The sequence below is a fragment of the Mixophyes fleayi genome, chromosome 5 (genome assembly GCF_038048845.1).
Source record: "Mixophyes fleayi isolate aMixFle1 chromosome 5, aMixFle1.hap1, whole genome shotgun sequence".
Lineage (NCBI taxonomy): Eukaryota > Metazoa > Chordata > Amphibia > Anura > Limnodynastidae > Mixophyes > Mixophyes fleayi.
In genome coordinates, this window is record NC_134406.1 from 68,602,941 (window position 1) to 68,620,409 (window position 17,469).

The following is a 17,469-nucleotide window of genomic DNA, read 5'->3' on the forward strand; positions in this document are numbered from 1 at the left end:
GGATAGAGGGGATACTGGAAACCAAAGGAGCTAATAAGGTCAGCAAGGCAGGAGGTGTGCAGAAAGTATAGCAGGGGGCTAAGGATGGAACCTGAGGGACTCCTATGGGAATCGGGGGGGGGGGGGGAGAAAGAACTGAAGATAGAGACAGAGAAGATATAGCTGGAGAGGTAAGTGGTTAAAGAACCAAGACAGGACAGTGTGACAAAGTGCTTTAGTCACAGTAGTTGTAATTTCTCTGAAATGCAGAGTGTTTTCAGGTAAATTTTGGCCTGGTCAGGACTTAATTGTAATGTTGGTAAATAGAGGTGCGCTCTATGTGTATTTTGGTACCGCTTATCAATCTTAGTTCAATCTGTTTCTGTGGCAGGCATTGGTTTGGAGTCTAATCCACGTAGAATTGTCCTTAGACTTCCCTTTCATGAGGATAATGAAGCGATTGTTGATGACGTCCTCTTAAGTTTGTTGGCACTTAGCTGTGGTTCCCTTCTCTATCCTATTTCTTTCCCTATACTACTCGGTCTGACTGTTAGCACTTTTGACTGAAACTCCTATTTTCACCTTTTCTCACTAATTCTATTCCTATTCCAATATCTGGCTAACTCTGATCACTCCCCTAAAACACTTATCTATTTATATGCTACCTGTGAGGATGGTGCTTTTACTGACTACTAAAAATCTTATTGTCTTGTTGTAAAGATGTTGCCTAATTTTCTTCTATTAATCTAGCTGAATTTTAGACAAGGCTTTAACAACTTACTGATTATTTGCCAGAAATGATTATTTGCATGGCTATTGGACTCAATATTAGTTAAGTAACTAACAATCAGCAAACTGATATATCACTAGTGTTTGACTGGCAGCCATTAACCAACTGGCTTCCTGACAAGGATACAGACATTCTGTCTCTGTTTCTTATATTTCTTATATTTCCCTCTAACATCCTTTGGACTATTGCTCTTTTTTTACTCCTTAGCTGCTCTCTCTATTTCCTCCCTCTTTCATTTATTCCTCAGCTCCTATTTTTATTTCTATTTTCTCAACCTATTTCTATTCATAATACTCTACCCATATTTTCTCTGTCTGTCCTTCAAACCACAACTGTATTTCTACTTTTTGTGGATCTCTTTCATTTTTTTTTTATCAGTGTCTATCTCTATGCGCGTTTCTCTCTTTTGCGGCTCCTCTATAAGCCTTTCAGATAACAGCTACAGAACAGATCTTTCTACCAGATTCATAGTCCTCTCTCTCCCCAAAGACAAAATATATCAGCTCTGAACATGCACCTGATTCTCACTGTCAAGGGTTTTCAAGAAACATCCCCTAATTTGCAGGACATTGCACTAATGAGAGAAAAGTGCAGTCTTTAAACAAATGTCTGGAGCATGTAGTTCCATATTAGTTCTATATTGCATATTAGTTTAGGAAGCTAGATTTTGAACCATAGTGGAGCTTAGGGAGACTCACTTGGTGGATTCTTCCAAAAAAGGACAGATTAAGATTTGTGGGGATGCTGTCACTAAAACTTAAAACATTGTCAAAAGGCTTTGTCAACCTGCACACGTATGGTTTCCATGCCCACATCCTTCCCAATCATGCAAACTTGGAGCAAACGCTGCACTTACTGCCTGCAATTAATCCTGTCCAGCCTTCTCAGCACTCTGGGCAGCCTGCACACACCATGAGGAGGACAGTGGGTACAACGTGGCAGGGGGGGATTTGTCCATGGGGGCGCCAGTTGTTTGGAGGCTCTGGGTTAAGCTACCCAGTTGCCCCACATAATCCAGCTCTGATTCACTGCCAGCCTCCAAGTCCGCTGAGTCCTTCCCAGCTTTTCCCAACAATTTATCTGATCTGCATTATGTAGAAACTGAGCGAGAGACAGTAAACTGTTTGGCATTCACAGTCTCTGCAACAAATTACCCTATCTGTCTACTTAATCATGAAGTTCTAAACCTTTACTATAATCCTAGCTAACCCTGTCTTTACTGAAGCAGAGGAAAAATCTTGCTATAATAAGTAACTCAACTAACTCAACTATAATAAGTAACTCAACTCAACTATACTTGCCTACTTTTGGCAAGTTGTATCCGGGAGAGGGTCGTGTCTAGAGGGCAGGAGGGGGCGGCTAAAGCGTCATTTTGGCCCCGCGACAAATATGACGTTTTGTCGCGGGGCCAAAATGACGCGATTCACCGCAAATCGCTTCATTTTAGCCCCACAAATGCGGGATGCGGGAGACTTGCCAGCTCACCCGGGAGTCCGTGAGACTGACCCGAATTTCGGGAGTCTTCCAGACATTCCGGCAGAGTTAGCAAGTGAATGAACTCAACTCTTGAACTGATTTCCCTAATATCATACAACTACAATGGTATTTGTGTTGGGTTTTTTCAACTCAGAAAAGTCTCCCTGACACCCTACCCCACACTAACCAGTCACATCTATACCTCCCTATAACACATGTTGATAAATTGTCCCTTTGTCTTAATTGTGATAATGCATATATTGTCTATCTGCATTTCTCAGTGTAATGTTTGTATACTGTATGCTCAGGGCTTTTTTTTCAATAAAGAGAGTTTTAAAAAAGGCATGCTGTGCTGCGCCATCGTATTTGTCTTGCTAGAAACAGGTATCTTGTGGATAAACAATATTTGTGAGTCACTTATAAATACTAGGAAATGAATATATTATTAAATTTCTCTAAAAGTATTTTTGCCTTTAAAATGAAGCTTGTGTATTCCTATTCATTAACTTTGAGTTCCTATGTTTGCTCAGAAATATTTTATAAGGATAGCATGCACTCACTGTCCCCTGTCACATGAAACTAAAAAAATACATCAAGATTTATCTCACTGACTGACACCAGGGCGTTGCCAAAGCTCGCCTGCATTTTTTAACAGGCCATGTCTTGCAGGCTTAGCCTTACTAAGTCTACTTTCTTAATACTATAAATTATTTATAAAGCTCCAAGCTGACAGACTGAATCTTGCCTGATATAATTATATCTGACCTAGCAAGTTTTAGTCAAGTAAAAATCTAACATTTGATTATTATTTTATTTAGAGGAAATTCAAGAGCACTAAAATAATGTTAAAGTACAGTAGAAAGAGAGAGAGAGAAAGTGTCTGTGTGTATAGTGTGTGTGTGTGTGTGTGTGTGTGTGTGTGTGTGTGTGTGTGTGTGTGTGTGTGTGTGTGTGTGTATGTGTGTGATACTAAATTTTAATTTAGTCTGTAATCTCAACTAGGACATGGACTGTAAACATTATCTGTAAAGTGCTGTGAATATGTTATCGTTACATAAAGGATGTAAATCATAGTAATTCCCACAGCTGAGAATGTGATTGCCTCTTTTAAGGCGGCAATGGGTTGACCCAGCGCCACAAAACATTATAGAGGCATGGGGTCCAGGTATTGCTGCCTGAAAAGCAGCAATCGCACTGTCAGCAGTGTGAATGACGTGTTTACCAGTCGCCAACTTGTCTTCATTCGCAATTGTCACGTGACGGCTAGAAGACCTGTCGCAAAGGTTGCGACTAAATCCCCTTCAGCGTAGGTACCCGGTACCTACACTGCATGGGAAATAGCACACTCAGTGTGAGCCAGCTAAATCCCCTTCACCGAAGGTACCTTTTGGCCCCCTGCTGGCCGGGTCATGAACTCGAAGGGGATTTAGCCAGCTCAGTGTGAGCCAGCTAAATCCCCTTCACCGAAGGTACCTGGTACATACACTGCATGGGAAATAGCACACTCAGTGTGAGCCAGCTAAATCCCCTTCACTGAAGGTACCTTTTGGCCCCCTGCTGGCCGGGTCATGAATTGGAAGGGGATTTAGCCAGCTCACAGTGAAGTGTCTAAATCCCCTTCAGTGTAGGTACCTGGTACAATGACTGTATGGGAAATAGGATTTAGCCAGCTCTTAGCCACACTTATACTGTCTTATATTACTGAGGTTGTTTTTGGTGATGGTAGTATCAGTACTAAATAACAAGAAAATGGATAGTATAATATGTGCATTTTGTCTTGAATTTGTTTCCAGGTCACCTAAAAAAATAATAATATTTATTTAGCCATTTATTTTTTAAAGATAAAATGTACTTATTGGGCCAACCTTTTAAGAGTTAATTTCTCTTGTGGTTACTCATAAATGATCCATATTGATCTGTAGATATCTAAAAACAAGATCATTTTAGTGAGAAATAGAGAAACTGAAGATACAGGGTCATAAATTGGAAGCAACAGCAAGAAATGCAAACTGAAAGGTCAACTCAAAGTAAAGGATAATGTGTAGATATTAGCCCATGAGAAAAGTTATTTGCAATTATTATTTTATGCTAGAACCTTAATGCACAGTAGCATGCATTAGATATATATGAAGAGCCCCCTCTCCCTCTCTATTCACAGAACTTGTTTTCATCAGCAGAAAATTATAGTTGTCAGTTCATTTCTATGGTGTTACTTAGTATTCTCTGGGGCAGGGCCATCTTTTCCATTGGGCACCATGGGCAGGTGCCCGGGGGCCCCAGGGGCAAGGGGGCCCCATAGGCAAGTCTCTTAATAAAATAAATAATCTTGCAAAAGAAAAACTTCAAGGGTCACTGAGCGAGTACATTTAAAAAAAGCAGTGCATCGAGGCCCATATATATATATATATATATATATATATATATATATATATATATATATAGGGCCCCCGATGCACTGCTTTTCCCGGGGGCCCGTAATGTTGTTAAGATGGCCCTGCTCTGGGGAATATTCAATTCAGTCTGGAGCATGTAGATTTGCTTTCAGAAATTGACTATTATACTTGTATGCTTTGTAGTGGATAATTTAGGTTGTTTTAATCATACTTGTCCACTCTCCCGTATTGTCCGGGAGACTCCCTAATTCTGCATAGATCTCCTGCAGTACCTGGTTGGTTTTCCCGCATCCTGCCACTTCCCAGTTAAGTGGTCAGGATGGGGTCCTCCATGACGTGAGTCACAGCAAGCTGCGTAATGTAGGCTTTGCCACCTGGGTCATATTAACACGGATGCATAAATGTATAGTTAAGAGCGGTACTTACATTACACGATCCCCTCCCCTCCAAGAAATGTTCAGATTTTAGTGTTAACATTTTTAGTTAAATAAGTACTTGGATATACCCATGGTGTATATTTTACTCAAGGGGTACTTATGTGGCATTATTTAGCACAATGGGTCTGGTGACTCCCCAGTCATTGGCTCCAGTCCATGTACTAGGATATCTCTTCCCTATCCTAATCCTACTGGAACCATACTCAAGAAGGGCACTGGGAGTAGGTATGGCAATTATAACAAGAGCGCAGAATGTTGATCAATGCAAGTAAGGCAGACAAGAGGAGGAATCATTCTGAGGATGCCCTATCACAGTAAAATCTTATATATATATATATATATAAATCATTGGTCTGCTTGTCTGTCCAGTTATGCATTCAGACACCCCTGCACCGATTGGGATGAAACCAACACGAGATGGTCCAGTTGAATCCTGTCCAGGTGTTAGTGAGATTAGGGTCCCAGTAGAACCTCCCGTTGGTGTACGCTAGGCAGAACTTTGACCTGGCGAGCCTGTCCTGGTCCTTCCACTAGATGGATTTCAATGACATTTAATCTAAAAACAAAAATCACACTGGGCAGCCACCTAATGGGTGTGTTGGAAGACCTGCTAAGCTTCTAATTATTTTGAAAAGGTTGACAGTTACATCCAACTCATTGATAACTTAATAGCTTGAAGATTTAAACCCAGGCAACGGCAGGTACTTCAGCTAGTAATTAATAAAAAAGGATCTTTATTCTTAAGATTATTTGCATAATTGCCTTTCTTTCAATGCCACAGCTTTTGTCTCTCAGCACTTATTGTGGTGGATACAGCGTGCACTGAAAATTAGAGTGCACTACATTTGTGCACCTCAAATTTAGATTCAGACACAAACCTAACTTAAAATTACCTGGACTGAATAAAGATGTAGGCACACTATACAATTAAACACCTGTGTGATTACGATGGATCAGTTGCAAATTGCATTACAAGTTACTTCTTGCTGCTGTAGGTGGAAAATTAAGTTTATTATGCGGGGACCCTTCTTATAATCAGATGTGGTGTAATAGACTTCGTGCTAGATGCATCTTTTTAAAAAAATTTGGACATATTTGAATATAACAATAATAATGTAATAATTGTCAGGCTAAAAGTAATGTAGGCATTCAATAAAAAAATCCTAATATGTGGAAGATGGTTCTCATAATATATTGGTAAATTATGTCATTACTTTTTTTCAAAAAGATAATTAAGAGAATAGATAGTATATTATTTGTTTTACAATCCTTGGTTCAGCAGGTATACTTTATGCATTTATCTAATATTTTGACATGCTTGTAGGACACACGAGGAAAGCGTGAAGGTCTCTTCCACACGGGTCACATATAGACATGTAAAAAATATCTAACATAAAATGGTAGAGGGGTTTGGGTCAAAACTTATCTTCCAGGTCTGGTGGCTTGTAAACAAAAGAAAATGTGCTACATATACAGCAGTGTGTATGTCCAAGTTGTGGCCAGTGTTCCTACGTGTGTAAGTTACTGGACATTATGCATTATTGTGCACCATTTTCACAGAGAGGCGCATGGTATCAGCACTAAATAGGTTATTATAAAAATTAGATCACAAACAGTGCAAGACAATGGGGTATATTTACTAAACTGCAGGTTTGATAAAGTGGAGATGTTGCCTATAGCAACCAATCATTTTCTAGCTGTTATTTTGTAGAATGCACTAAATAAATGATGTCTATAGCAACCAATTAGATTCTAGTTATCATTTTTTTTGTGCATTCTACATAATGACAGCTAGAAAATGATTGGTTGCTATAGGCAACATCTCCACTCTTACAAAGCCGCAGTTTAATAAATATACCCCCATGAGTGTGCTGGTCCGGCCGGCTGCCTGGATCAGTCACCCCCTCCTGGGTCCTCCATTGCTGGGGGAGAACCTTGGTCGGCATAGCAATTACAGGTAAAGTACAGACTTGATATACTAAACATTGAGATGTTTTTGAGAAAGTTAAGCAACCAAAGCAACAATAAAGATGTAGTAATTTTAATGGTGAAATAAATAACTAGTTTATTACAACCTTACCTCTGAAATATACAAAAAAAGCTGCTTTCAGTATGTTTTGTTTACATCACATTATGTACTTCTTACTAAGTATTCAAATATACAGTATATTACAACGTTCAGCTGTCTGTAATATGTAACAGCACACACAAATGTCTGATAACGTCCATTTACAATATCAGGTAATATATCCCACTTGCTGGCCCTCATTGTAACAAGCTACAACATAACTATCACTCTTCGCGGTAATTTCATCAGGCATTATCAGGTGGATAATAACATGAAGTTCGAGAGTAGAAATAAAATAATAAACTGTCTCTATTAGGTTTCTTGCTTTCTCCTTCGTTAATATCGCTTGATGGACGGATACTTTAAAATGGGAATCCCATAACAGTCCGCTCCAGAACGTGTCCTTTTACCCTCTGGGAGTCACAAGCACTATTTGAACTCTTCCTTAAACAGATGAGTTTTCAGCAGGATCCTGCAGTTAGAGACGATACTTGACAGAGATATTCTGTTGAACATTTCCACGGGCAGCATTCAAGAAGGGTCATAGTCCTGAGAGCGGAGGTAACCTGGGAGAAGCAAATAAAAAAAGCGTCAGCGTAAGCAGAGGGTTGGTATGTACAGAGATTGTGATAATAGATATAAGTGGAAATGGATAGGACAGCACTAAATACTTTTGTAGTGACAAGATGATTTCAGTAAGACAACAGTAATTAATGACGGAGAGTATAGAGGTTATTTCTGCAGCGACTATTTGAATGGATTGTAGGAGACAAAGATATCATTACAGTAGTCTGGACAGTATGTAACAAAAATTGCTTTGTAGTATAAGAAAAAATGTTTTATTTCTGAAAGAGTAATCAGGGAAATAAAACACAGAATAAATAATAGGATTTTTATATATAGTCCCCTGGGAGACACTGCATGACTGGTCCTTACACTATACCCCAATGTTTCCCAGACACTTTAAGACATCCTAGAAGTTCACCGTAGCTCTACCCCCTCTATACTACTCTCCCCATAAGCCGGCGGTTCCCAAACTGTGCGCCGCGGTGCTGTCACTGGGGTGCCGCGGGCCAAGCATTGAAAAAAAGAAAGAACACAGAAACTTACCAATCTGTCGGGCGCCGGGACCCAGCAGACTCATCTCTCCCGCAGCTGTCACTGAATATCGACGTCAGTAACAAGCTGCTGCGGGAGAGAGGAGTCTGCTGGGTCCCGGCGCCCGACAGATTGGTAACTTTCTGTGTTCTTTCTTTTTATTCTATGGCTGGCGCGCGGCAGAGGAGTGAGAGGGAGCGTGACACCGGGGCACAGCAGGACAGACAGCGGGGCACAACAGGGCAGAGGAGGGTGACAGAGGGGCACAACAGGGCAGAGGAGGGTAACAGCGGACAGAGGAGTGCGACACAGTGTGACAGAGGGCAGAGGAGGGGGACATTGTGAGAGAGGGCAGAGGAGGGGGACAGAGCAGAGGAGGGGGGACAGCGTGACAGAGGGCAGAGGGGTCAGTGTGAGAGAGGGCAGTGTGTCTTGATGCAGAGGGGGCAGTGTGTCTGGATGCAGAGGGGGCAGAGTGCCTGAGGGCAGAGTGTCTGGATGCAGAGGGGGCATTTTTGCATACAACTAAATAAGTATTTCTGTCCTGACCTAAATACTTATTACAATTTTTTGACCCAACTACTTCTAAAACAGGACTGCTCAATAATTATTTTGGAGGGGTCCCTTGAAAAAATTTGGAGACTCTAAGGGTGCCGCGAACTGCAAAAGTTTGGGAACCACTGCTATAGGCCTTCAATTTATGTTTAACCCTGAAGAGGAGTAGACAGGCTCAAACATTAGCGATCATGGGTGGGCAGAACACCATCATGCCAATTTCTTATTAGCAGACTTGGCGACTGGGCACCTAGCAGACAAGAGGAAAAAACAGGAGAGAAACCTGGGCACCTTAGCTTTTGGTACATTAACAGGAAGAAAAGCACTTTTTCCTCCTGTCACCCAACTAATAATATTGTCGAGCTACGGCCCAAACAGGACACCCACAGAAAACGCAAGTGACTCAAGAGTCTTCTTAGACTGCCTGTGAACCCCAGTACCGACTTTGGCCGGGTCCTGTGGAGGAATCCAGCATTGTGAGTGGGGGCATTAGAGTAAACACCACCTCGTTACCTCCATTCTTACGCTCAGAGCGTTAGACAATCATCCAAGCTGTGACATTAAAGTCGTAGACTTTGGAGACCACCCCAGTAATAAAATTCTAAACTAAAGGCCTAACAGAAGAGTGGTATACAGCAGGAGTAGTGTCAGTGAACTTCCAGAATGTTTTATATTGCCCTTTCGCCTGGTCCCTACCGTATCCTCCAATGGTTCCTGGTGTCCCGCAATGAATGCCTGAAAAATAGCCAAATTTAAAAGTTATGGATAAGTGAGAAAGCTTTAGTATGCCACCCAAAAAAGTGTGTAGAAAACTGGATGTATTGTTATTTTTGTGAGAGAATTGAGAAAAGTCTTATGTACAGTGTTGTGACAAAAGCAATTATACTCATGGCCTGTAATGAAAATATCATCTGAGTAAAATGTGGTTTTGTTTATTAAAGATTACTGCATCTAGTCACAACATCTATGGCAAGAACGGTCTCTGTATTATTATCTCACTTGCCGGTAAGGCTCTACTCCTCTTTCAAATAAAAAGTACCTTGTTTCATTCTGAAGTAAGAGGTGTCAGGTTTGAGGCAGCGGGGCATGCGAGGGAAAAGCTGGTGGGCGGCAGTGAGACACGATTGTGGGCAGCAGGCCTGTGAGGGAAAAGAGAATGAGCACATGTCATGGGGAATAGCAGATAAAAGATGGTGAGTGTTGTCAGGGTATTGTTGGTTGAGGAGGGGCTGTGTGGGGAAGAGGCTTCTCCCTCACATGCCCCTTCTGCCCACATGCCCCCCCCCTCCTCTGTGCCCTGCAGCTTCCATCACACATGCCCCGCTATGCCAAGAGAGAAAGACACACACACACTACCATGTGACCCCTATGTCAAACAGCTTCCACCACACATGCCCCCTGTTCCAGCCCTGCTTCCACCACACATGCCCCCTGTGCCAGCCCTGCTACCACCACCCACACATGCCCCCTGTGCCAGCCCTGCTTCCACCACACATGCCCCCTGTGCCAGCCCTGCTTCCACCACACATGCCCCCTGTGCCAGCCCTGCTTCCTCCACACATGCCCCCTGTGTCAGCCCTGCATCCACCACACATGCCCCCTGTGCCAGCCCTGCTTCCACCACACATGCCCCCTGTTCCAGCCCTGCTTCCACCACACATGCCCCCTGTGCCAGCCCTGCTTCCACCACACATGCCCCCTGTTCCAGCCCTGCTTCCACCACACATGCCCCCTGTGCCAGCCCTGCTACCACCACCCACACATGCCCCCTGTGCCAGCCCTGCTTCCACCACACATGCCCCCTGTGCCAGCCCTGCTTCCACCACACATGCCCCCTGTGCCAGCCCTGCTTCCACCACACATGCCCCCTGTGCCAGCCCTGCTTCCACCACACATGCTCCCTGTGCCAGCCCTGCTTCCACCACACATGCCCCCTGTGCCAGCCCTGCTTCCACCACACATGCCCCCTGTGCCAGCCCTGCTTCCACCACACATGCCCCCTGTGCCAGCCCTGCTTCCACCACACATGCCTTCTATGCCAGCCCTGCTTCCACCACACATGCCCCCTGTGCCAGCCCTGCTTCCACCACACATGCCCCCTGTGCCAGCCCTGCATCCACCACACATGCCCCCTGTGCCAGCCCTGCTTCCACCACACATGCCCCCTGTGCCAGCCCTGCTTCCACCACACATGCCCCCTGTGCCAGCCCTGCTTCCACCACACATGCCCCCTGTGCCAGCCCTGCTTCCACCACACATGCCCCCTGTGCCAGCCCTGCTTCCACCACACATGCCCCCTGTGCCAGCCCTGCTTCCTCCACACATGCCCCCTGTGTCAGCCCTGCATCCACCACACATGCCCCCTGTGCCAGCCCTGCTTCCACCACACATGCCCCCTGTTCCAGCCCTGCTTCCACCACACATGCCCCCTGTGCCAGCCCTGCTACCACCACCCACACATGCCCCCTGTGCCAGCCCTGCTTCCACCACACATGCCCCCTGTGCCAGCCCTGCTTCCACCACACATGCCCCCTGTGCCAGCCCTGCTTCCACCACACATGCCCCCTGTGCCAGCCCTGCTTCCACCACACATGCCCCCTGTGCCAGCCCTGCATCCACCACACACTAGCTTCCCTTCTACTTACCTTTTTGTACACGATAGCAGCCAAGATCCGAAAGAAACGATGGCGCTCCTGCACGGATAATACAGCCTTCCAGCAGCCCGCCTAACACTTTGTACCATGTGACCGCTGCGATCACATGACCCTGTGACGTCATATAGACGTGCCAGGGTACCTAAACCGAAGGGGATTTAGCTGCTACCCTGTCGCAAATGCTGCACATCTATATTAAGGTATGTATACTGCCTGTCGTAATCGTTATTTTTATGTCGCTCACATTCTTGTCGGTGTGGTAGTCATCGTGAAAATGACTACCACCGCCTTTATCCTTTAGTTTCTAATCGTGTTTGGAAAGGGACTTCGATATCTCTTGTTTTAATGCATGTTACTGATTTATGTGTAGTGCAGACTCCAAATACTGTACAGTGCTACAAAATATGTTATAAACAATTATAATACTAATGCACCATTATGTATAAAAAAGGAACAATTCCATCATGGTTTTTCACTTTAAAGGGGGTGAGTAAATATTATTTAAACAACACTTCTTGTGAAATGTTCACCAAATATATAGCTGCTTAGAATAGGGTTCTTTGGAAGTATTAGTTATCACCGTATTTCCAGAGGTATACCTGAATAGATTAATTTTCAAGTATTTTTAATGTGTCCCTTTTGTCAGAAGTAACCTATTTTTGACTACCTAAAGTAAATGCAACCTATACTTTCCCATAAAGTTATTTCCACAACTGGGCCCATGTATCATAATAAATGTCAGTGACAAGGTTAGGCTGCCTTCAGCAGCCCTCTTTGCCTTAAGACATCTTCACAACTAGCCAATAAACATTGCATCCACTCATGTTGCGATGGTGTCAATGGCAAACACAATGGCCCTAAGGATACTGAGAGAGAGGTGGGTTTTCTAAGCTCTTGTTCTTCACATCCCTGTCAACCACCCTGACAGGTAGAACATAAATGGATGCAATCTCTTCATTCTACACAACCTCCACTTCCCCTTTACTTCTCCATTACTCACCTTTTCCCTCAGACATTATAGCCACTATCGGACATGATTGCCACTATGAGGACATATTACTAGGGTTTAATTAACTGCAAGGTGTTAATTGACCACAAAGGGTTAATCATCTCCAATGGGTTAATTGATATTAGCCCTGCCTCTATAGAAAATAATTATACAGATCTACATTGCTTCACAGTGCCGGACAGAGGAAAAACAGAGCATATATTAAACTGGGAAACACAGGTAGACAAAATAAGTGGAGACATAAAAACAAAGGCTAGGGAGTACCCTGCCCCTGAGAGCTATAATCTAGGAGGAAAAGAGCAGAGCTGAGACCAGAGGAGTGAGTGTGATTCAGACTGAAGATTTGCATAGCCGTGAGCTTGTATCAGTTTTACTAGTATAGGCGGGAATAGGATAGGATCTAATAAAGAGGTGTTTTTTCTAGAGAGTATTTAATGATCTAAAGACTGGACGAGAGTCTGGTCAGCAGCGGTAGACAATTCTACAGGTAGGATGTTGTAAAGGAAATTTCCTGAAGGCAGAAGTGAGAAGTGCTTATCAGAGAGTAGGTCAGAACTAAGATGAAACGTTGGAAAGCATTTCAAGATGAAGTTTGAGATGTGAAAATGAGTTGAGGGCTTTGTAGCTTAGTGTGAGAAATTTGAATTTGATACTGGAGAACATGGGGAGCTGATTTAGAGGTTTGCCATATTCTAGGAATATTTTGATTGAAGAGGCAACAGGACTGAGAGAGAGAGACTGGATGTGAGGAGTAAAGCAGAGGGCAGAGTCAAGAGTGCTATCAAGGGCCGCTGTGAAAATTGTGGTGTCGTTGATGGTGGTGATTAGCAGAGACATTTGGTCTAATGAGCAGGGAAGAGGATAGAGGAGGACAGGGAAATTTGGGAGATATTAGTTAATTTGGTCCCCAAGAGTAGAGGAATATGGTGAGGGAGCAGACAGAAGGCTGAGAATAGAGCCTTGTGGGAGTGAGTGAAAAAGGCTGTATCACAAAGTCTAATGGCATGAAGGGTGTGCAGAGGCAGAGGGTGATTAATGGAGCTAATGGAGTCAAATGTGGCACTGAGGTCTAAGAGGATGAGTATGGTGAATTAAATGAGACATTGCTGTAAATAGATTGTTAATCTATTTTGTGACAGATTCTCTTTACATTGCTGCGGAATTAGTGGTACTGCTGCTGATGATGATGATGATGATGATGATGGGGCAGACACCCAATAGTAATGAGCCTAGTAAGTTCAGAAAGTCATTTATGTGGCTGAACTCAAGACACTCAGGTAGTTCAGATGCAAAGGGAATGAGAGCAATAGGGTAATAGTTGCAGAGTGCAGAGAGAGCATGGGTCAAAAGATGATTTCTTTAAGATTTGGGAGATGAGAAGTGTTTAAAAGAGGATGGGAGTGTACCAAAAAGTTGTGGAGTAATTGGCTGATGGGGCAGATTGTGGGGTTTCATGAGAGCAGAAATTTTGTCCTTAGCAATTGGCCACAATCAACTGAAGTTGGATTGGGGAGGTCAGGAAAAGGTGGGTGGGTCTGGCATGAGGAGATATACTGTTGAGTGGTGTTGATTTTGTATGTGAAGTAGGTGTTAGAGTTATGACCTGCAAAGGTAATAAGTGCGTGGTGTCCGCAGAGACATGAGTTAAAGGTGCCAACAAAGCATGAGGGGCTAGAGTATTGTATAATAGAAACGTGAAGTAGGTTTACATAGCAAGTGAAAGTAAATGTTTTAAGGTGAAAGGATACATTTATGGTGAATGAAGTTGGTGATACAGTGAGATTTCCTTCAGCCGCACTTAGCAGGACAGGAGAACTTTTCAGAGAGCGAGTGAGTAAGAGTTGAGAAGTAGAAGTGAAGTGAGTGTGTTGTTGTTAAAGAGGCAGCCAGATCAGTATTCAACAGTGTAGTTATAGGAGTAGTTTAAGTGATGATGAAATGATAACGTGGGTTGAGTCAATAGTATTTAGGTGTTGTGTATGTGTGTGTGTGTGTGTGTGTGTGTGTGTGTGTGTGTGTGTGTGTGTGTGTGTGTGTGGATTTGCATGCAAGAGGGAAGCATTAGGTAGGGTGGGGCTAAATGGCAGGAGGTTGTGGTCATTCAGTGGGAAGGTTGAGTTGGAGAAATGGGAGAAGAGAAGATCAGGGGAGTGCTACTTGCTATATGTAGGGCATATCTACTGTCATCATCCACTATCATGGCTGTACCTCAAATGTCAGTGATATACGGTAGGTTTCTGGGACAAAATGTGCAGTGGGACTCCCTTAGATTTTTGAATGTCACAAAACATGGTATGGTTGTACAGGCTTGGATAGAGTTATAGACATATGGGTCCATTAGCAGTCATTCTCCCTGTATTAATAAAAAAAACACAGCAATCAGAGCTCAAATTCTACTAATTTGTAAGGATTAATACACAAAAAAAGTCTATACAGTAAAATGTGTGTCACATGCTGTGCGTTCGGCTTCATTACTCGAAGCCCAGCACGCTTACTGGCTCCCCACTGACAGCCCCGCTCTGTCTGTGACGTCCACCATCTTCTCGTTGGGCCTGTGCATGCGCAGATCCGATCGTTTTTATTTCTTCTACCGCCTGCCTACTTGCTGGCATTTCTGTCCCTTTATTATAAAAGGCACCTCCCCCAGTCAGTATCTAGGTGTTGGACATGGCTCTCCTCTCCTCCAGTGGTATTTGTGCTGTCCTCAGACAATTGCACCTCCTGTGTAACCTCCACCATTCCAGTGGTATATCTGTGAGGTCCACAGACTATTGCACCTCCTGTGTCATCTCCACCATTGCAGTGGCATTTGTGCTGTACTCAGACTATTGCAACTCTTGTGTAACCTCCACCAGTCCATTCGTATATCTGTGCTGTATGCAGACTATTGCACCGCCCGTATCAACTCCACTATCATCATCATCATCATCATCATCATTTATTTATATAGCGCCATTGACTCCGCAGCGCTGTACAGAGAACTCATTCACATCTGTCCCTGCCCCATTGGAGCTTACAGTCTAAATTCCCTAATATAGACACACACTCACACACATAGAGAGGGAGACAGACAGACAGGTAGAGACTAGGGTCAATTTTGATAGCAACCAATTAACCTACTAGTATGTTTTTTTTGGAGTGTGGGAGGAAACCGGAGCACCCGGAGGAAACCCACGCAATCACAGGGAGAACATACAAACTCCGCACAGATAAGGCCGTGGTCGGTAATTGAACTCATGACCCTAGCGCTGTGAGGCAGAAGTGCTACCACTTCGCCACTGTGCTGCACTATCCCAGTGGTATCTGTGCTGTCACTCCTCCTGTGTCATTTCCACTATTCCAGTGGTATATCTGCACTCCACAGACTATCGCATCTTCTGTGAAACCTCCACCATTCCAGTGGTATATCTGCCGTCCGCAGACTATTGCTTCTCCTGTTTGTAATCTCCACCATTCCAAAGTATTTTTTCTGTTCCTACCTCCTCTAGAAGGTTTCACCTAGTACTCCCAGTGAGGGCTGTGACCTGCGGGGCAGACGTCGCTAAGCCCAAACCACCTTGCCCCGTCAGATTCCGTGCCTTGCTGGGAGTAGAGCAGAACTAGACAGACCTAGGATCCTAACCCATTGGAACCGTGACAATGTGTGCTCTTGATTTTTTCACAATTTTGACTCCGTAATCCACATACTCCCCTATATCACGGTGGCTGCCCCCTTTTCAATTTTTCCTGTTTGAAATCTAAAAAGTAAAGAAAGAAAAAGGTGCCTCCTGGTGCAATATTTCCAAACTTGATTGCCTTATTATATTGTATATGCCTGTGTACCATAAAAATGTTAAATCATGGTCATCTGTATACTGTTGTTCATAGCTCTACTAGGCCAGACAAAAGTCATATAGGACTGGCATAGAAACGAAAAGAAAAATAGTGCAATATTGCTTCTTTAGCAACAACCCAGTGTTTTAAACAAACATTTCCAAAAGTGATCATATGCAGAAGCCCTTTCAAACCACTAGAAACTAATGCTAGATCACACCAATATTCACCATGATAAATATACTGTATATAAAAGGCCTACGTACCAAATTCCATAAATAATATTTCCTCTCAATCAGGATCTTTTTGCGCTTCAGAACTCTCCTTCAGTGCATTTAGTGTTGAAATGTGAGTGTATGAAACATAGTGTAGTACCCTTAAACAATTAATACATTTATTCCAATACACTCTAAAAAGATTGTATGTACATCAGTAAACTTGAAAACCCAATTTATCTGTATTCAGGTGTTAACAATTGAAACTCTGGAACAGCCTGAAGATTTTTAGCCATTCTTAAATCTATAATAATTACGGTATTAAACAAAGGGATAGAATAGCAATCTTGTCCCCAACACATTTCTTCTTTTTAATTATATAAGAGTTCCTCAAGGGGTCATGAAAAATGTCTTTTATTCTAAACTCCTATTTACAGTATTTGTAAATACCGGCAAATGACAATTCTTATCTGCGCATACGTCCGAGTCTGTAATGGTGCATTGTGCTTCTACACAACCTCCTTCTCAGCCCACAAAAGAGGAAGTAGAATGAAGCCAATATTGACTTCATTCATACTACTGCACATGCGCCCGCTTCTCAGCGAATTATTATTATTATTAGTATTATAAAACAATCAATATTTACTTAATTCTCTGCAGTATGCAAAATGTATATTTTACCCTTATAACCAATAAGGGCAGTATATCTATATATCTATAAAAATCTTTATATAGGGAATTATGGCAGCCATTTTAAAAATGGGCAAGTCTGTTAATTATATTAGTAGAATCGCCCTCAATTCATATAAGATAACAGACCATGTAAAATTCTTCATGTTGTTTTACATTATACAATAAACCTTGATGAATAATAGACTATTACATATAGTACATTCATTTGACAGTAACTACCTTATTCTTACTAGTATCTTATCAAAACCTGTTGGCAAAAATGAAAAAATATGTCATAACATAAGTACTA

General features: G+C 42.9%; 1 long non-coding RNA gene across 1 annotated transcript; it reads right to left on the reverse strand.

Annotated features, from left to right (window-relative positions):
* Positions 1-7,114: 7,114 nt before the first annotated feature.
* Positions 7,115-10,079, reverse strand: LOC142157682 (uncharacterized). The gene is made up of 2 exons (XR_012692565.1): positions 9,836-10,079; positions 7,115-7,709 (listed from the first exon to the last, which is right to left on the reverse strand). It is a non-coding gene; the product is annotated as an uncharacterized LOC142157682 (long non-coding RNA).
* Positions 10,080-17,469: the final 7,390 nt, after the last annotated feature.